The 19,729-nt window shown below is 38.5% G+C and overlaps 1 pseudogene; it reads right to left on the bottom strand.

The window, feature by feature from the left end:
* Positions 1–6,292: 6,292 nt before the first annotated feature.
* Positions 6,293–6,364, bottom strand: LOC132684530 (U4 spliceosomal RNA; annotated as a pseudogene).
* Between the last annotated feature and the right edge of the window lie 13,365 nt (positions 6,365–19,729).

Here is a 19,729-nt window from a genome sequence, read left to right as displayed (position 1 = left end):
CTATGACTATAAAACAAATAGGTTGAAACAATAAAAACAAATGATCTTCTTTAAGCATAAATTGAAAAGGAAACTGAAAAAAGAGTTGTTCATTAAAAAACTTTGACTTCATAAATGCTTCTTATTAGAATTATTTAGTGCTTGGACTACTGCTGTTGATTACATGAAAACAATTACCTTGGGTTTAATTTATTAATTCCACAGCAAGAGAGAACAAGAAATACTACATTAACATAAGTGGAAGTAAATAAAGGGAATAAGGCCAAAGATAAAAATGAATTCTCAATTCTAAGAGAGGTTTTTTTTTGATGAATCAGTTTTGTAAATAAAGCTGACACTCTCTGACTTGATTTAATACAAGGCAGCTAAGGGTAGACATGATCTGCCTCATTCTCTGGAGTGAAAAGTAGACAAATTAGGATTTTTAAAAATATGTGTCTGTTTAGGAGTCTGGTCATGATTTGTTTTGGGTGGAATTTTGTGACCTGAATAAAGAGTTGATGGTTATTGTACTCAGTGCGATGATAAACTAAATGGATCCAACTTATAGAAAAATACAAGTAAGTATTCAGAGAATTTCTCATGATGTGTAGAACTTGTTCATATTTCTGCAAAGGAAAAGGCCTTATTTTCCCTGCAAAACTTTTATTACTCTGAATTAACCTCTAGTATTTTCTGCCTTTCTCTCTCTGTCATTAGGCCTCTCTAGCTGTGGGGTCTCTAATCCTGGCACTTTTGTGTCGCTAGGATGAAATCTCTCCCCTAGGAATCATTTGCCAGCTTTCTTACAAATTGTGTATCTGAACCCATATGCTATCGGAACCTTTTAATATGTAAAGCACTTGAAATGGAATGACCCGAGATGAGAGTTCCCACCACGTTCCCTTACGGCAAGTACAGGTCTTATTTTTAAGCTCTTTGAGTGCAGTTTCTTTTATTAGGTTCCCTGGGTATAGTGTGAGTGCTTAATAAATAATGATAAAGGTTTTTAAATCTCATTTTACAAATGAGAAGTCAGAAGTTTTCTGGCCGGTGTGGATTAACTAGTCATCTAGTGAGTCAAACTTTATCCTCAGAATCCCCACAAAGTATATCCAGTTCAATCTGAGGTGTAACATCAGGTGAGTAGATGAAATGAGCACATCCATCCAGCACAGGCTAGAAGAAATAGGTCTTTCCAAAAATAATAAAAGTGTTTATAAATGAAGAGATTTTAGTTGTTAGTAGTGGCAAGGAATAGAAAAATGTGCGATATTATGATATAACTATGTAATGTGCATAATTAAGTGTAACAGTAATTACTTATTTTACAAAATAAAATCAGAAATGAGTATTGTGATGTTATTTAAGGATAAATCTGTTGTGTAGAGTGGAAGCAGAAAAAAATAACCTGCAGACCATTTTGCTTGTGTACAAAATCAAATTAAGAAAATCTGAACTCCCTGTAGGTAAGGCATTCTGTTCTGTACCATAATAGAAAGGTTTACGGGCAGAAAGATGTATATGATAGTCAAGGGGCTTATAGTATATGGGGTCAGGAATGAAGTACGGCAGGGGAAAGGATGAGGAAAAAATGAACGTATGTCTTTATTTCAAGCTTAACTAAGATACTTACTACCAAAATAATGGCGTGCAATGGGCATCCTAAGGAGAAAGAGACTGTATGTAGCCAGAAGAATTAAAGAAAATGTTGCAGAGGATACACAAGATGGATATACCTACAGAGGTAGAGATGGCGGCATTTTATATATAGCAATCAACTCTTGTTTATTTTTCAATAACAAATTGCTAAGCCTCTAATGGCCCACTTGCCTGGGGTAGAAAATTGCACCTTAAAATGAATACATTATTTCTGACTTCTGGAAACTTACAATCTGGACAGACTTGTCTTAACTGTGTCTGTGTTCTAGGAGGGTTTCTTTCTGATACTGGAAATCTATGCTCTTATGTAGTGCCCTTAGTAATCTCAGTGGGGAAAAAACCTTACAATTCTCACCTACAAAATCTTCATAAGATGACTGGGAAATTCTCAGCTGTTGTTTCCAATTGATACCTTCAGTCGCTAGTTTTCCTCAGAACCAATTATACTGCACTGATGGAGGTGCATAATGAGAAGGAGGTGTTCTGAAGGTGGATCTCTTACAGAAGTGCAAGCTATGTACATATTCTTGCAGTGCTGCTTTCCACTCTTCTCAAGTCTCCCTTCTTTCTCTAGAGCCATGTTTTCAGACGTTTGCAGTCTGGTACCCTGCCATCTCTTAGGAAATTTCACTTCTCATGGAAGCAGGTTCTGTCTCTGAACATTCTAAAGCCTCATACTCCTTTTATAACTAGGGTGGCTTAGCTTGTGCTGCTATAACAAAGTACTATAGATTGAGTGACTTAAACAATAAACATTTATTTATCACATTTCTGGAGGCTAAAAAAGCTCAAGATCAAGACCCTGGCAGATCTGGTGTCTGGTGAGACCTGCTTCCAGGCTTATAGATGGCCACCATCTTGTTGTGTCTTTAAATGGCAGAGAGCAGAGGGTGGAAACAAGCTCTCATGCCTCTTCTTATAAGCACATTAATCCCATTCAAAATATCTGAATTTGGGGGGAGCACATGCAGTCCACAGCACAGGGTTTGATGACTCCAAAGGTGAGCTGGAGTGTTGGTAGGCTTGGTACTGTGGGTAAAGGTGATGGTGTGAGTTTAATTACATTCACTTTTGCTCCCAGCTACCTAAGAGGAGAACACATTTTTTTCATCCACTTTTCCCCCAAGAAAAACTAGTCTACTCTAGTATATGGAAAAGATATTTCCCCTGTTGGCATGATGTTAGCCCTGCCCTTTGTGAAATAACAACGCTGTCAGTATTGTGATGGAAGCATTGGACTCTTAGGCCTTCTTATATCGTGACAGTTACTATTGTAGCTCTAATTAGCTCTCTCTTAGCCACTTGAGATGGGTGCCAGCTCTATTTAAGTGCTTTCTGAGTCCAAAATTTTCCTGATAGAAGGGATTTGTGCTTGTGTGTATATGTGTGTAAGTGTATGGGAGGTTAGTTTCTTTATGAGAAGCTTAATATAGGAGATGTGTTAAAAAAAAAAAAGCTAATGTGCATTGTACTAGAAATGAGCTTGATTATTAAAACACCAAAATGAATTTGCCATCAAATAGACATCTATTAAGAGATTGTACAATATAAATCGCATAGTATATGCATAGATTACACAATAGGATATCAGGTTGAGACCCAAAGGATTAGTTAGCTATCACTTTTGAAATGAGGTTCAGCTCCTATCCAGGTTACAAATACATCTAATGTGAAGAAATGTGTAGAGGAATTTTCCTAAAAAAGGAATTTTAAATGGTGTATCCTATATATAGTTCCACACCATTTTACTCCCCCAGGGAAGATGACATTTGTTTTAGGGAGGTAGATTTGAATAAATTTGCCTCTTTGGGCTGCTAATCAGTATGCGGTGTTTCAGCAAAGAAAAGCCAATTTCTCTCCTATAATTTCAACTCTCTTGGAAAGTGTTGGAATTTATATTCAATTGTTCAGGGAGCCTCCTCTCCTCCTTTTAACTGATTGTGAGTAGATTCACTAGTCCCCCTTTTCCTTGGGGATTACATTGCAAGACCTCCAGTGGGTACCTGAAAGTGGATAGAACTGAACCCTATTATATTATGGCTTTTTCTATACATATGTATCTTTGATAAAATTTAATTTATAAATTAGGCACAGTAAGAAATTAATGACAACTAATAATAAAATTGAACAATTATAAAAATATATTATAATAAAAGTTATGTGAATGTGGGTTCTCCCCCAAATATATTATTGCATTGTACTCACCCTTATTCTGGTGATGATGTGAGATGACAAAATGCCTACATGATGAGATGAAGTGAGGTGAATGATGTAGGCATTGGGATACAGTGTTAGGCTATTATTGGTCTTCTGATGATACCTTAGAAGATCATCTGCTGACCAACAGAGAAACACGAAAAGGTGCTCAATACCACTAACAATCAGGGAAATGCAAATTAAAATCACAATGAGAAGTCACCTCACACCTATCAGAATGGTTAAAATCAAAACCACATAACAAGTGTTGGCAGGATATGGAGAAAAAGGAAGTCTTATGCACGTTTGGTGGGACTGCAAACTGGTGTAGCTGCTGTGGAACACGGACGGAGGTTTCTCAAAAAATTAAAAATTGGAAAACCATATGATCCAGTAACTCCAGTAACTCCACTGGGTATTTACTCCAAGAAAATAAAAATACTAATTGAAAAGCTATATGCACTCCTATGTTTATTGCATACAATAGCCAAAATATGGAAGCAACCTAAGTGTCCCTTGATAGACAAATGGATAAGGAAGAAGTGGTATATATTATAATGGAATATTACATGGCTATAAAAAAGGATGAGATTATGTCATTTATGACAACATGGATGGACTTAAAGGGTATAATGCTAAGTGAAATAAGTCAGCCAGAGAAAGAGATATACCATATGCTTTCACTCATACATGAATCTAAAAGAAATGAATAAGTGAAAAGCAGAATCAGAACCATAAATAGAGAACAACTGATAATTGCCAGAGGCAAAGGGATGGAGGGATAAACAAAATGAGGGAAGAGGAGTGGGAGATGCGGGCTTCCATTTATGAATGAATAAGTCATGGGGACAAAAGGTACGCCATAGGGAATATAGTCAATGATATTGTAATAGCATTGTTGGATTTGGGGATGAGGTTTGTTTTTTTACTTAGACATGGTATTTTCCTTCTTTTTCTTCATATATCTTATCTAATTTAAATATTCATTTTGGTAGGTACCACAAAAAAGTTACATAGAAAATTGTATTTGCATGTTGGGACCGAAATACTAATGAGGAACAGAATGATACCTTGCTTCTTTCCCTCCCAATTCCCAGAAAGAGAAAGCCCCAAAGAAATGGCTCATTACACCAAGGATCACAAAGGGTTAATTTGTAATTTGGTGATTTGTAGGTAGTGTAGCGTGGGGAAAAAATTGCACACGTTTTCACAAATGAGACCAAAGGTTCAACATCATCCTGTGTGTCTGCTCTGCAGCCATTTTAATAACACAGGTAAGAAGATTGTTCAGAAATTTGGCCTTTCCTCTTTCCTCCTGACTCTTCTCACCAAGTCACATCCCTGATGCAGATACTTTGGAGAGGGAGGAGGGAAAGATCTGGCTCTGCAAACAGGGCTGATCTTTATGTCCTAAAAATGGGTAGTGATGTTGGCACAAACAAATATGTGTCCTTTCTTCCCTCCCTGCCTAAAGACTCCCAATAAAAGATAGAGCAGCTGCACTTGTGGTGAGCATAGCATAACAAATAGAGTTTTTGAATCACTATGTCTTACACCTGAAGCTAATGTTACATCATTGTGTATCAACTATACATAATTTAAAAAATTTAAAAAAAAAGGAGGGTCATCTCTTTCTGGACCACAGCTGACCATGGGTAACTGAAACTGTGGGATAGTGAAACCATGACTAGGAGGAGACTATTGTACTAACACTTCTTTATTAGAGGAATTGCATGAGTGAATTCCATGGTCATGGGTGTTGATTTTCTACTTTGGGGGTAGTTACAAGGTGTGTAACCCCATTGAATCTCTTGGCTTTCAGGTCTATCCCCAGAGATGCCTCCAATTCTCCCTTGTCTCCATTATTCTTCTATTGCCTTTCTGTTTTGTGGACCTCCAAGACCACCCACATATTTGGTGATTTGCTAGGATTCACAGATTTCAGCATCATACTCATAGTTAAGATTTATTACAGCAACATAGTAAGGATGTACAGCTATATCAGTAAAAACACATCTGAAAAATCACATCAGGCAGAGTCTGGAGAAATCCCTGGACTGGCTTCTTGTGCCCTTTGCCTTCCGTGAGGGGTCACACACGTCATACTCTCCTGCAGTAAAAATACATCAACACCTGTCCAGGGAAGGCTGTTTGTGATTCATTCATGGTTTTCCCTAGAAGTTGATCACAGAGGCACCCAGGCCAACCAAAGTCCAGACTGTAAGATTCTAAAGAGGGTGCTGACCGTAAAAAGATGAAAACAAAAGTTTTTGTAAACAGTCTTGGCAAGCTGGCACAGCAGTCAGACCTTACCAATTAGTGAGTATTTTAAAAACTAAGTTTCCAGATGTCAGTCAAAGTCCAGTCTTAAAAACAAGACCTTCTAAAGGTAACAGCCTCGGGGCAAATGTGTTAGCTTTTCCCTGCAAACTTTTCTACTTCAGTTATGGATTGCTTTGGTGTCAATTAGCAATAATCACACCTCAGATAAACCTCATTGGCTATGATACTGCCATTGGGCAAAGCTATTTATGGATTGCTTTGGAACCAATAATTTAGTTTTATTTCCTAAAGACATATTTGATGTTTGTCCACTAACTTCCATGACCTTCAATTTCCTCACTTGGAAAATGGGCTTGGAATCCAGCTACTAGTCATCTGGCACAAATTTAGTTCAAGGCACTTTGGTATAAAGTAGGTTGGTTGGAATGGCAATTTTATTTAAAATGAATACCTTTCTAAAAATCAATTAAGGGAGTTTATGCTAAGGTGCTATGTAAACTATACACTGAAATGCTCTACAGGATATTATTTTTTTATTTATTATTGGCTCCCAGTATAGAGGACCATGTGTTTACTTTTCTTTCTCTTTTTTTTTAATGTTTATTTTTGAGAGAGAGAGAGAGAGAGACAGAGTGTGAGTGGGAAGGGGCAGACAGAGAGGGAGACACAGAACTCGAAGCAGGCTCCAGCCTCCATACTGTCAGCACAGAGCCCAACATGGGGCTCGAACTCACAAAGTGTAAGGTCATGACCTGAGCTGAAGACGAATGCTTAATGACTGAGCCACCCAGGCGTCCTGATCATGCCTCTTCTAAGCAGTCCTCAGCTCTTGTGTGTACTCAGGGTCCTGGACACTGGTGGGCAGATGTGCTGTTGCAGAGTTGTCTCAGTGTGACCTTTATGGAGATATTAACACCATTTTGTGCCTCAAATGTTTTGCCTTAGAAATAATACAAAGGAAACATCTCTCACTTTATAGCATCGAAGTTAGAAGCACAGATTCTAAATCTGGATGGGCTAGGATTGAATCTCAATTCTTCCACTGACTGCCTGTGTTATCCTGGGCAAACAAATTTTATCTCTCTGAGCTCCAGCTTCCTTATTTGTGGGATGAGATAAAAGTACCAATATCATTGGGTTGTCGTGAGCTTTAAGTGAGCTGATACATATAAAGTACTTACAACAGTGTTTGGCACTTGGTAAGTACCTTATAAATATTTGCTATTATTAGTATTAACTTTGTTGGTATCTTCAAAGCATTGTGTTGTATAATGGAAAGAAAATAGACCTTCGAATCAGGGAGATCTGGATTTAAATCCTGGCTCAGGCATTTGTTATTTGCGTGACTTTGGGAAGGTTACTCAAGCTCTCTGAACTCTTTTCTCTTTAGATAAGAAAATGGAAACACTCTTTATCTGGCAGAGTTTCTTGTGTTTAGGATTAGAGGTAATATAAATAAAGTATCAGCACATAGTAGATACTTGCTAAATTTTTATTATTGTTCATTGATTCATTTTGTAACTATTTATAGAGTGTCTATTAGGTGTCAGGCATTATTCTGGACTTTGGAGAGATGGTTTTGAATAAGACAAGTCCCTGCTGCTTGCTGCCTATCTTAGAGTGAAGGACAACACGTGATAAATAAGTGAACTTGTGCATGCATAGTCTAATATTAGACAGTGATAAGTGCATTGGAGATGGAAGGCCTAGATGAGATGATAAGGTCGAGGAGATAGACTGGAGGCCTGGCTGGTGGTTTTGGAGAGGGTGAGGAAGGATGGCCTTTAAGAGAAGGCGACATGCATGTAGAGACTGGAATAGGGAGAATGAAAGAGCAACACAAAGCCAGGGAGGAAATGTGTTCTAGGCAGAGGTAATAACAAGGGTAAGGGCCGTGAGATGAGAGGAAGCTTGGCAGGTGTGAAAAACAGTGAAACGCCAACGTGGCAGGAGACTGGTAACCAATAGAGGAAGGATGGGGTCAGAGAGACTGGCAGGGGGCAGATCAGTCAGGGTCGGCCTATGCAAGGGGGAAATGTTGGGTTTTCTTCTGAGTGGAAGGAGCCATTGTAGAGGATAAACAGAAAAGACGTACTCTGATTTTCATTTAAAAGTTCACTCAGTTAGCAGGGCAAGTTTGGAACCAGGGAGGGCACAGAGGATTCTCATTCAGAAAATGAGCCTAATGGTGGTGGCCAGGACTGGGTCGTGCAGAGGAAGATGCTGACAGTGTCTGATTGCAAATATTGTCATTACTAGTATCATTTATTTTAGCTTATAATTATTACTAATATTGTTAGCATAAAACAACTTTTATTTCATTCAAAGCAACAGAAATGCAAGTTAACCTTTCCCAAAATACTGTATTTGAAGAAGTTCTTTGGCATTTTTGAAAGGGAAATATCATGAAGGAGAAATTTTATGAAGTGGCCTTATTTTATTCTCCTCACAGCTATATGGGAGTGAGGCTTATTACTTTTTTGATTTCTCATATTTCCTCATTATAAATCCCCCAAAGAACTTAGAAGAGAAAGGAGTGTAAACATCTTGGGTGTCATGTGTACAACGATGATTCTGAAAATGTCTCATCAACTTCTCTTTACTGCTTATAGAGTTTTCCTTCGGGAAGTCTGCTCCAGCCCCTCTAATGGGGTGTTGAATTTCCCCAGAGTAGGTGTGAAAGCTTGGTTGTCAGGGTGGTTATGGGGTTTTGTGCAGGTTGTTGCTTGCCTATCCTGTTCTGATGTTTTTCTTTTGTCAACATTTGATTGGATTCTTTCATCTGTGATTCAGTGTTTATATTAAACTCCATTTGCTTCTCTGCTCCTTCTTGAGACTTTATTATGTGGAAAAAAAGGCCTATGTCCTGTAGTGCTCATTGTCTGCTCTTTTGGAGAGGCAGTCTCTAGGAGTGCTGCATAATAAAGAGTGTTGAGAGTTGATTAACATGTGTTGGATTGCTGCATAAAGGGTGGGCCTGGAAAAGTGTTCACCATGCTCCCTTGTAAGAATAGAAGTTCAAGGAAACCTTTAAACGCCCAAACAGACCACTTGGGTCTTAACAGAAAGTCCCTCTTTAATGTCATATGTTTACCCAAAGGCAGAAACTATGGAAGTATATATGCACGTACTTCAGAAAAGTCTTTGAGTGTGGTGGACTGAAATAATTTTGCTTTGTGAGGCAACAGATTCCTTTCTAGTCAGAAGGAAGAAAAAGCAGGGCTGTTTTTGCTTTTCTTTGAAGGGGACTGCTAGAAGTCAAAGCTCGGTGCCTGTTCTGCCAACTCTTTGTGGGATATTCGGGAAGTCACTTCTCCTTTATGGATCTCATTTGTAAAATAAAGGGTGAGATCAAAAGATTTGTAAGGTCTCTTTCATCATAAATAACCCCTTGAGTTGGGTTGATGGCTTTTCTATAGTTATTTGCAGTTAGTATCTATAGCTATTCCTGAACATGGTTATTATTATTTTTAAATAGCTCATTCAAAAAGTAATGTTTTAATTCCTTTTGGTCTGCAAATCTGTTGGAAATGTTTAAATATTTTCTGAGCATAACCCGATTTTAATGAACACCATAAAAATGTCCAGTTTGATATAATAAGTCTATTTCCACTTCTCCACAGGTGGCCCAGAATAATGATATTTTACTGAATCTATTAAAAATTTTCAAAATAGTCTTTAAAAGGAATATTCCTATGAGTTGAGTATTACAGGACTTAAAAAAATTTTTGTTAAAAACAACAACAATGGCATCTGATAGAGCTTCTCTGTTGCCAGTGTAAAATACCAGTACTCTATAGACATCTCATTTTATCTCCCTAATAACATGTAAATAAGCATTGCTAATTTCTTTTTCAGAGGAGGCAACTGAAACAGAAAGTTTAAGTAAAATATTATTTTCATTACAAACTCAAGTTCAAGCAATACACACAGTGTCATGATGAGGAGCAGAAAGGAGAATGAGATGGTCTCAGGAGACAAGGCACTTCCAGTAGGGAAGAAATGATTGGGTTTACAGTGTTGGTCTTTCTGCTTCCCTCCTAGACATTTCATAATAGCGGTTGTATTACATGTTTACTTTTTCATTATCTCTCTCTCCCCATTAGAATGTGAGTTTGATGAAAGCAGAAATTACACTTTTTGTTGTTTACTTCCTTATATCTAGAGCCTTGAACAATGCTGGCTACATAGTAGGCACTCAAAATATGTTCCTAGAATGAGTGAATAAATGGATGAATAGTCTGCAGGTTGGGGCATGCTGAAAATTCATACAGTAGGTTTTTAAGGGAGACGCCATGTAGACATAGTTCAAGGGGGATTAATTTTGACACATCTGAAGACTTCACAGAGGAGGTGGTGTTTCAATTGGATTTTAAGGAATAGGCAGGGTTGCATGTGATGGAAAGTCAATGAAAAGAGCCCTTCCAGGGGGAGCAATGAGACAGGGAAAAGCAGGCATGGAAAGTTTTGAGGATAGGGACAGTAATTGTCCTGATAGTTAACACTAACTGAGCACTCTTTTTGTACTAGACAGTGTTCTAAGTTTGCATTACATGCATTGTCTCACTTGATCTTCATGACCACGTGCAAAAGTAGATGCTTCATCATCCGTCGGATTGGGGAATAGTAACCTGTAGAAGGTGGACAGTAAATAGAAATAAAAATGTCAGTGTAGGTGTATATTTTGGAACAACTTTCTTGCCACAATAATAAATGTGAACTTATTCCCCTGAAAGACAAGAAGACCCATGTGTAGTAAGAATGGATTCATCAAATCTGTGGTTGAAGGAAGTGACTTTGATACTGAGGTGACAGATGATTTAGAAGTAGAAGAAACTGCTAGCAGGTAGATCAGTCAGGAGACTATTTCACCAATTCAGGAAAGGCAATGAAGATGTGCCTTCTCCAAAGAAGGGAAGGGGAGAAGTGGCATTTGAGGGACATTGTGGGCTTAGAATTGAGAGAAGGGTAAGGAAGAAACCGTTACTCTGAGATTTTAATGCTGAGTGATCCCAGGTTGATACCCAAATTGAAAACACCTGAGAATAATCGGGTTTATAAAACATCTAGCTTTATTTTTGGTCTTTTGGGTATGAGGTACCTTTCAGATTGAGGTGGTGCTCTCATCACAGGCTCTTGAACTTGTGTGGGATCATAAAGGTTATCCCATCATTTAATGACTTTATTTTACACAGGAGGAAACTAAATCCCAAGAAGGTAAATGTCCTCATCTGCAATCACATATTTAGTCAGTGGCAGAGGCAGACATTTGAAAATATAAGTTTGGAGCTTAAGGAGAGATTAAGGGATATTGAGGTAGATATGAATCTTGAACCCCGACAAATGTTATAGAAACTGGCATTGCTATTTTTCCAATATTACAGGGCAGATAACAGAACTTGATTAAAAATACCTTCTGAAGTACTTAGGTAGGGAGAAGAGATGGTGGGAAAGAGTTTCCCTGTATATTTTAGTAAAAACAAAAAAAAAAAAGAAAACCAACAATCTAAACCCCAGAAAAGCCTCCTTTTCTGTACATTAGCAGTTGTAATTCTCTGCTTAAGTGAAATTCTAATGCGATGAAGCAATTTTGATATTCTGTATGGTTCATTAAAGCATAATTCTACCACTTCTATGAATTCTTGTACCGTTGCCCAAAGCAAGTCCAATATTTTTGTGAAAACACAATCCTCACCGGTGTTTCTCAGAGGTGCTGTGTTTTACGTAAGGCAAGACATTTAACCAGCTGAATAAACTCTTAAATACAATTCCAGTTCAACACAATTGTTTAACATGCTTCTGTTAGAACCCTGCATGGCACTGAAAACCAAGCAGTATTCTGTTTAACCCCCTTGCCTTCATTGGGCAAAGTCTCTTATTGAAAGTAGTAGATAACCTCCTAGAAAAATGGTCCTTGGGGATAGTAACAACCAGTAGGCAGCCTTGAAAGTACACGGGTGAGGGGGTGTATCAGAGCAGGGGGAGGGCATAGTCTACTCCTAGGCTCTTGAGCACTGATGGTGGTCCATGAATCATGACTGTAGGAGGGAGCTTGAATTTTACTATTTGGCCACTAGCACTGCTCCCAAATTTCCAGCAAATTCCTAGTGGGTATGCACATTTTTTCTCCCAATTGCGTTTAGAGAATCTCATTCACTATAATTGTCAGAGCTGGTACTGTACTTAGAAAGCTGACTGAACATGAAAGACTGAGTGTGCTTAGGGACATACTGGGATGTCTGTGTCCCAAAGGGAAATCTTCCAAAGTTGGAAATATTATATCTCCATTTTATAGATTCAAAACTCTAGGACTGGAAATGTGAGATTATATGATAGAAATATTAAAAGCTTAGTAGGTGTATATGTTAGAATACATGCTCTCGTAATTAAAATAAAATCAGTTACTGGTAAGCCTAAAGACAAAAGACAGGGTGTAACTATCCTGAAGTATATTCAAAAGAATTACAGTGAGAATACAATTAGTCTCTTTAATTTCTATGTTAAATGCAATTAAAAAATAAATATCTTAGATAAATACAGAAGAAATTTAAGTTATACGTTCATAATATTTCTGAAAGATGGGATTGTCAAAACCTGATATAATTAACCAAAAGATGCAGACTCCCCAGAAGATTTTTAAAGGGAATGATTGACAATTGTCTGGAATGATTTACATGTTCTTGCTCGAAGATGTGTAAGATGGACATACTCATTCTCTAGAATTATTGTGTTTTATTTCTAATCCAAAAACTATGTCACAGTCCCATAAAATAATTTTGTAGGCAATTTTATTATACTTTTTACTAGAATTCTGAAATTGAAGTATTTCTGGACTTCTCATACACAAGCAAATAAATGAATAAATTGTATAAAACAATACTCTGAAATATTGAGAAAATATGTACCCCATAGATACTAGGGAACTATCGCAGATTTTACCTAGATTTGTAAGATGATACATCATCCAGATTACTCTATCATTTGCAAAGAGTTTTATAATATTTAAAACAATTTTTACTTATGTGGTTTTATTTGAGATATGTAGTGATGCTATGGTTTTGCCTGGGAAGCTGGTGACTGTATCAGGTATCTATCAGCAAAATATTGTCATTAAACGTGCCACAAAATTTCACTGGCAAAGAATAACCATTTCTTGCTTATGAATCCGGGTCCACTAGGCAGTTCAGCTAATTGTGGCCAGAGTTGACTGTGTGTTGGCTACCTGTTGACTGAGCTAGGAAGGGCTGGGCTGGGGCAAGCTAGACAACTGGGGCTCTGTGCCATGTGTTTCTCACCCTCCAGCAGGCCAGAGTGATGACAGGGGTGAAAGAGCAAATGGAGGTATGCAAGGCCTCTAGAGAACTGGGCTCCGGACTGGCACATTGTTATTTCTGGATCATTCAATTGGCCAAATCAAGACCTAGAGCCCCAAACCCCAGGAGTTAAGTGGGAAGGGACCACCAAGTACCTTGGGATAGAGGGAGTGGAAGAAATGGGGATCATTTTTGTAGTCTACCATAGTGATCATAACATCCTGGCCTCTCATTACAGATGAGACTCAGAGAGGGTAAGTGATTGCTCTTAGAACGAAGTCCAGGGGCGCCTGGGTGGCTCAGTCGGTTGAGCGTCCGACTTCAGCTCAGGTCATGATCTCATGGTTCGTGGGTTTGAGCACTGCATACGGCTCTGTGCTGACAGCTCGGAGCCTGGAGCCTGCTTTGGATTCTGTCTCCCTCTCTATCTCTGCCCCTCCCCTGCTCGCACTCTGTCTTTCTCTCTGAAAAATAAATAAACATTAGAATGAAGTCCAAATGATCTAAATCTTTTGAATCCCATTGTAGAATTCCTTTTTTTTCCCCCAAGTTGTGCTTTCAGGGATCCAAGTGGTTAATGAACAAATCTGCCTAACGTTTGCTCTACATATCATACATTGATTTAGTAATTTCCCATTTAAAAGGTGCTTTCACATGCACTAAAATCACCTGAGATCATTCTTGGACCTCTCTGGAATGGTATTGTTGGTATTATGTTCTAAATGAGAAAATTGAGGATAATATGTTGTGTGTGAGAATTCTTGTTTAAATCATTTTCACCTTCGATACACCTTCCTTTCTCAAAAAGCAAAATGAGTAAACTTTTTCTCTGTAAGGGGTTAAGAATGAATGGAAATGTACAGAGCACTGTTAGCAATGCAGCCTTGATGAACCTAGAAAACGTTAGCTGTATAACCTCAGTTGCACCATTTAGGTTAAATTCCTAGTCTAACCCCCTCTTTTTATGACAACAAAATTGGCTCCAAGAAATATTTGGTTATCCCCTCAATTGCATGTATTATTATTATTTTTTCCTTTAGACTTCTCATAAGGTACTCCTTTCTTCACAGTAAGGATTGTGTTAGGGTGATTCAGTGCTTGCTTATCCAGACTGAGATGATATGAAGGCACACAGGATGAAATCTTTTACCAAACTGAGATAAAATATCTTAAGATATAAGGAGTCCTGCTACTAGTGAGAGCCATGTTCATCTGAGTGGAGATTTTTTTTTCTTAACCTCATTTTATGTCATTGGACACACAATGTAACATTTCTAGCAGTGCCTGTAGGTATGACAGTGAAGTGAAGCAAGATTAAAATATGAAACAAATATGCCTGATAGACATTATTTTTCTCCAGTTTAGACATAATAACTCCTATAAATTCCATTGACTGCCATCAAAGAGTTAATGAGGTCATTTCCATAATTATTCATCTTCCTAAAGCGAAGATAAGCAGGAAGCCACTTCAACTGTCAAAATTAACTGGAGCATCAATCAAAAGCTCATAGATTTTGAGATAATTCTGTATTTAAACTCAATTTAGTTTCCACAGGGGGACTCTAACCTGCCTAGGAGGTTTAATTAGGCTAACTGCCTGAAAAACAGCATAAACCATATGGGTGGGTTCCTATTCAAAACTGGTTTTATGAGCATTCTCATAGCTCTTACAGAAAATAAATGAACTTTCAGGGATCTTCAACTAAGCCTTCTGTTTAGTAATTCCATAAGGAGAAACAGCTTAGGAGGAATTGATCTTTTTAAAGTGGTCTTTATATTGTGCTTTGCTGTTTTTATATCATGATTTGAACCATATCATGAACTCTCAGAGCGCAGAAGAGACAAAATACATTCAGGGGATATTTTTAAAGCTACAGATCAAAACTGAAACTTCCAATTCCCCAAGGGTATGCCACTCTGCCCTTGTGCCTTCCAAAAATTTCAATAAATCAAATATTTATTAAGCATTTGTATTAAGGTTCCAGGGAATATAGAGATAAATAAGATACAGTTTTTATCCTCAAGAATCTTAATGAGACTAATAGATGAGTGCATAGTCAATTATAATAAATATTAGAACTTAGTGAGCCCTAATGATATAAATAAACATAAATGAGAGCATTAAGGTAAGGAGTGACTAATTCTGCCTGATGAGATCAGTGAGGGCTTTGCTGAAAGTCTCCTTTGTAGCTGGGTTCTGCAGGCACACTGCAGAAACAGGATGGACCCTTACCCCATATTTGGATCAGACGTCAGGACTGAGAGTGCCATACTCACACAGAGGATATGGAAACATTTATTAATTATATAATGAAGCTTTTGGGGGAGGCTTCCTAAGCTGACCTGAAAATGGCTTGTGAAAACAAGGAAAGAAGACTGGCATGAGATTTTCATTGTGGTTAAGGGGAGAGGGGCTAGAATGAGGGTAGCCCTGCATACACAGGGGCTTGCTTGGATTGAGTGTCTTTTACTAACACTAAAGGAGAGAGCACCCAGGCTTTCTTATCAGCTTGCCCAGATGAGGATCTCAAGGGCAGGAGGGAAGTTAAGAGGTGTCAGCAGTCAAACATTAAAGGTAGAGTTGGACTCTTTATTACAGCGAGGTTCCCCTGGATTCCATTCTATAGGGGCATCATCATTTTTCTTTTATTTCAAGCTTAAAGAAAAGTTTTAGACAGCTCACCATGGTAAAACAAAACAAAACAGAACAAAACAAAACAAAACAAAAACCAAAAAAGCCTTCTAGCTGTTTAGATCACCAGGTTGTGTTTTTCTAGAAATCCAGGCCAACCATTGTCACCTTGCTTCAAAACTGTCCCGTGTGGCTGCATCCCAACAATCTCTGCCCCCATTCTCCACCTCACACCTTGCTATCACCACTTATTCCTTGGAAATCTCTAGTTCACTAAGGAATAGTATTCATTCATTGTCTACATATAGACTTTTTTTTAAATGTTTGTTTACTTTTGAGAGAGAGAGAGAGTGTGAGTGGGCAAGGGGCAGAGAGAGGCAGACACAGAAGCTGAAGCAGGCTCCAGGCTTTGTCAGCACAGAACCCGAAGTGGGGCTTGAACTCACAAACCCTGAGATCATGACCTGAGCTGAAGTCAGACACTTAACCGACTGAACCACCCAGGTGCCCTTCATTGTCTACATCTATACACCACTTCTGGCCACAACCTCAGTAAACTGCTACCATGTCCCTGACACACCCAAAACCTTAGCAGAAGAAGCTTTTGGTTCCCTAATTCCAAAGAGCTTTCCCTTCAACCACACATCAGGTATCCAACCCTCAGGCCCACTCTGGATGTTGGCATCCCTCATGACTGCATGTATTCTGAGATCTTAAGCCTGAGTGCTTGAAGCTTTGACTATAACCCCTTATGTCTGCATTGCTTAGAGTCTCTTACTTTTTGGAAGTCTGATCTTTGGTCTCTATTCCTTTTTCCAGCAGGCTTCACTTTCTTCTAATGTAGTGATCCTCTCTAAAACGTCCTTTTCATTAATGTATTCATTTTTTTAACCACTATTTCAGCATCTATCAATTGCCAATCACTGTTTAAAATGTTTTTAATGTTTATTTATCTTTGAGAGACAGAGAGAAACAGAGTGTGAGCGGGGGAGGGGTAGAAAGAGAGAGAGAAAGACACAGAATCTGAAGAGGCTCCAGGCTCTGAGCTGTCAGCACAGAGCTCAACGTGGGGCTCGCACTCACAAGCTGTGAGATCATGACCTGAGCCGAAGTCGGACACTCAACCGACTGAGCCACCCTGGCGCCCCTGCCAGTCACTGTTTAGACACTGGAGCTATAGCATTGAAAATAAATTGAACGTTCATCATGGAATTTACATATTAGGGGAAGAAGTCAGATAATAAGCAAAGCACAAAGATTTGTAATAAACCAGAATGTGATAAGAGCTATGAAAAAATATAAAGCAAGTTAAGAGGGCTAGAGAATGTGAGGCACAAGGGAGTTGTTGCTACTTAACATACTAGAGTGGTCATGGAAGGCCTCACCGATGAGGTGATATTTGCCAAGAGACTTGAGGGAAATTAGGGAAGGAGCCATGCTTATTTTGAGAAAAGCACTTTCTAGGAGCAGTGGAGAGAAAGTCCACAAGTTCAGAGGCTGGAGTGTGTTGGCATGTTTGAGAATAGCAGAGACCCGTGTGTCTAAAGTGGAGCAAACAACAGGGGACATAGAAGGAGAGGTATCACTGGGGCGCTATTTGGGGACAAAGTAATGTAGGGCCTTATAGACCGTGGAAGGTTTAAAGTAGAGGAATGACTGAATCCAGCTTGATCTGATTCCTGTTGACATCATCTTCATCCTCAGTATTCTTGCCCTGTTTTGTTTGACTCATCTTTTATTTTATTTAATGGATCTTCCTCTAAGCATATAAGCATGCTCAACTGTCTATCCTATGATTAAATCAACAAAGCACAAAAGTAAAGACTTTAGGTACTACCTGATCTTACTCCTGCTTTTGATAATGAAGCCTCTCAAAGGCTTCATAAATTACAGCCCATCCATATTCTACAAACTGAACCTGCTGTTGTCAAGGTTGTTGCTGAAATCAAAGGACATATTTTAATACTAGACTTACTTTACTTTCTCCCTCTCTGGGTGTGAATTATTGACTGCTCTCTTCTTGCAATTCTCGTCTGTTGGTTTTCAAGGCATGCTATGTCCCCTAGGGTTCCATTTTTGTACCTCTTCTCTCCTCCTCCACATTCTCTTCTCTCAATGCCATTCACTTTCATGACCCCAATTATCATCTATATGCTGATAACTCATATATATATATACATATATATATATATATATGTATATATATATATGTATATATATATGTATATATATATATACCAAGCCACTTTTAAAAAATTTAGTTTCAGCCCATATAGCAAAGTTCCTACTATCTCTATTTGAATTTCTCAAAAGTACTTGAAACTCATTGTGTCTATAATTTATCCTCTTATCTCCCACAAGCTACTTCTCTTTCTATAGTTGCTAACTTAGTGATGAACCCAAGTTAACCCAAGTTTTGAAAGCCAAGTTTATTTCAGTCTGCCGTTTAACTGGTCACCAAGTCCTGGAGATTCAACACGTAGTTCAATCAGGGAAGTAGAGTTACTTCCTTGATTGAAATCTCCCTGGCAGACTCTCAGTTGTCATCCCATTTGGGAAACTGTTCCTTATCCCCTGGATCTGCATCTGAGTCTGGAGTGAAAGGCCTTCTTACCTGCTTCCCTCACTCCATATTTCCCCAGCTCTTTCAAGCACGCAATATTCTCTTTGGTAATGATCTTGACCCGTGTATATGGGTGACGGTTAAAGCAACTTACAGGCAGGTTGTCGTCTTTGTTTTTGTAGTGCTTATTGCAGTGCCTGCAATACTGTAGATACTACATAGATATTTGATGAATGAAGAGAGTTGACATTTAATAAAGGGTGAGTGAGATTTTGTAAGGTAGAGAACAATGTGTTCGTCATAACTGCCATGGGTCAGTGACTGGAACTCAATGCTGACTGAGATGCTAAGATGATCCTGGGCTAGTTCACAGAATGAAGGGATATACACCAGTGCTACAGGAAGGCAATAACCAGGGCAGCAATGGGAACTGAGAAACTAAAACCAGGGGCTTGATGCAATCAGGCTATCTTTTTTTTCTCTTACCTCTGTTTCTCTCTGTGTTGGTTTCATCCTCTCAGACAGGGTTTCCCCATGAGCCTAACTAAAATTGTGAGTGCCCAGAGATCAAGAAGCACACATTATCAATTAATGGACCAATGAATACAACCAGTGTGATAAAGCATGCTGCTTAGCTCAGCCTGGTACTAATTTCCACCCCTGGACCAACAGTGTAACCTATGAATTTGGATCTTTTTAGAAGAAGGCAGTTCCCGTTGGAGTATGTGATGGAAATTTGAAAGAGGGGGAGCAGTTCCTCAAAATAAGGAGACTGATGGCCCCAGAAGAAGGGAAGGGTCTGGGCAGACATTATAATGTATACTTACTAAAACTAGTAATAGCTAAAGTTTTCTAGTACTCATAACAGACATTATGCTAAGCACTTTACATAAATTTTGTCATTGAATTCTCACAACAATCCTATTAGATGAGTGTTTAAGTTAGAATTCTTTCAGCTACAATAAAATAACATTAAACTAAAAGTAGCTTACATTTAGGATCTTAGTTGCTCACTTACTCACAAGTACAGAGTAAGGCAGGTGATTGCAGTATTGGTGTTAACTGCTCAAAGGTGTCAGGGATGTTGGTCAGCTTATTTCT

The sequence above is a fragment of the Panthera onca genome, chromosome C2 (assembly GCF_046562875.1).
Source record: "Panthera onca isolate mPanOnc1 chromosome C2, mPanOnc1 haplotype 2, whole genome shotgun sequence".
NCBI classification, from domain to species: Eukaryota; Metazoa; Chordata; class Mammalia; order Carnivora; family Felidae; genus Panthera; species Panthera onca.
This window is presented reverse-complemented; position numbering and strand designations above follow the sequence as displayed.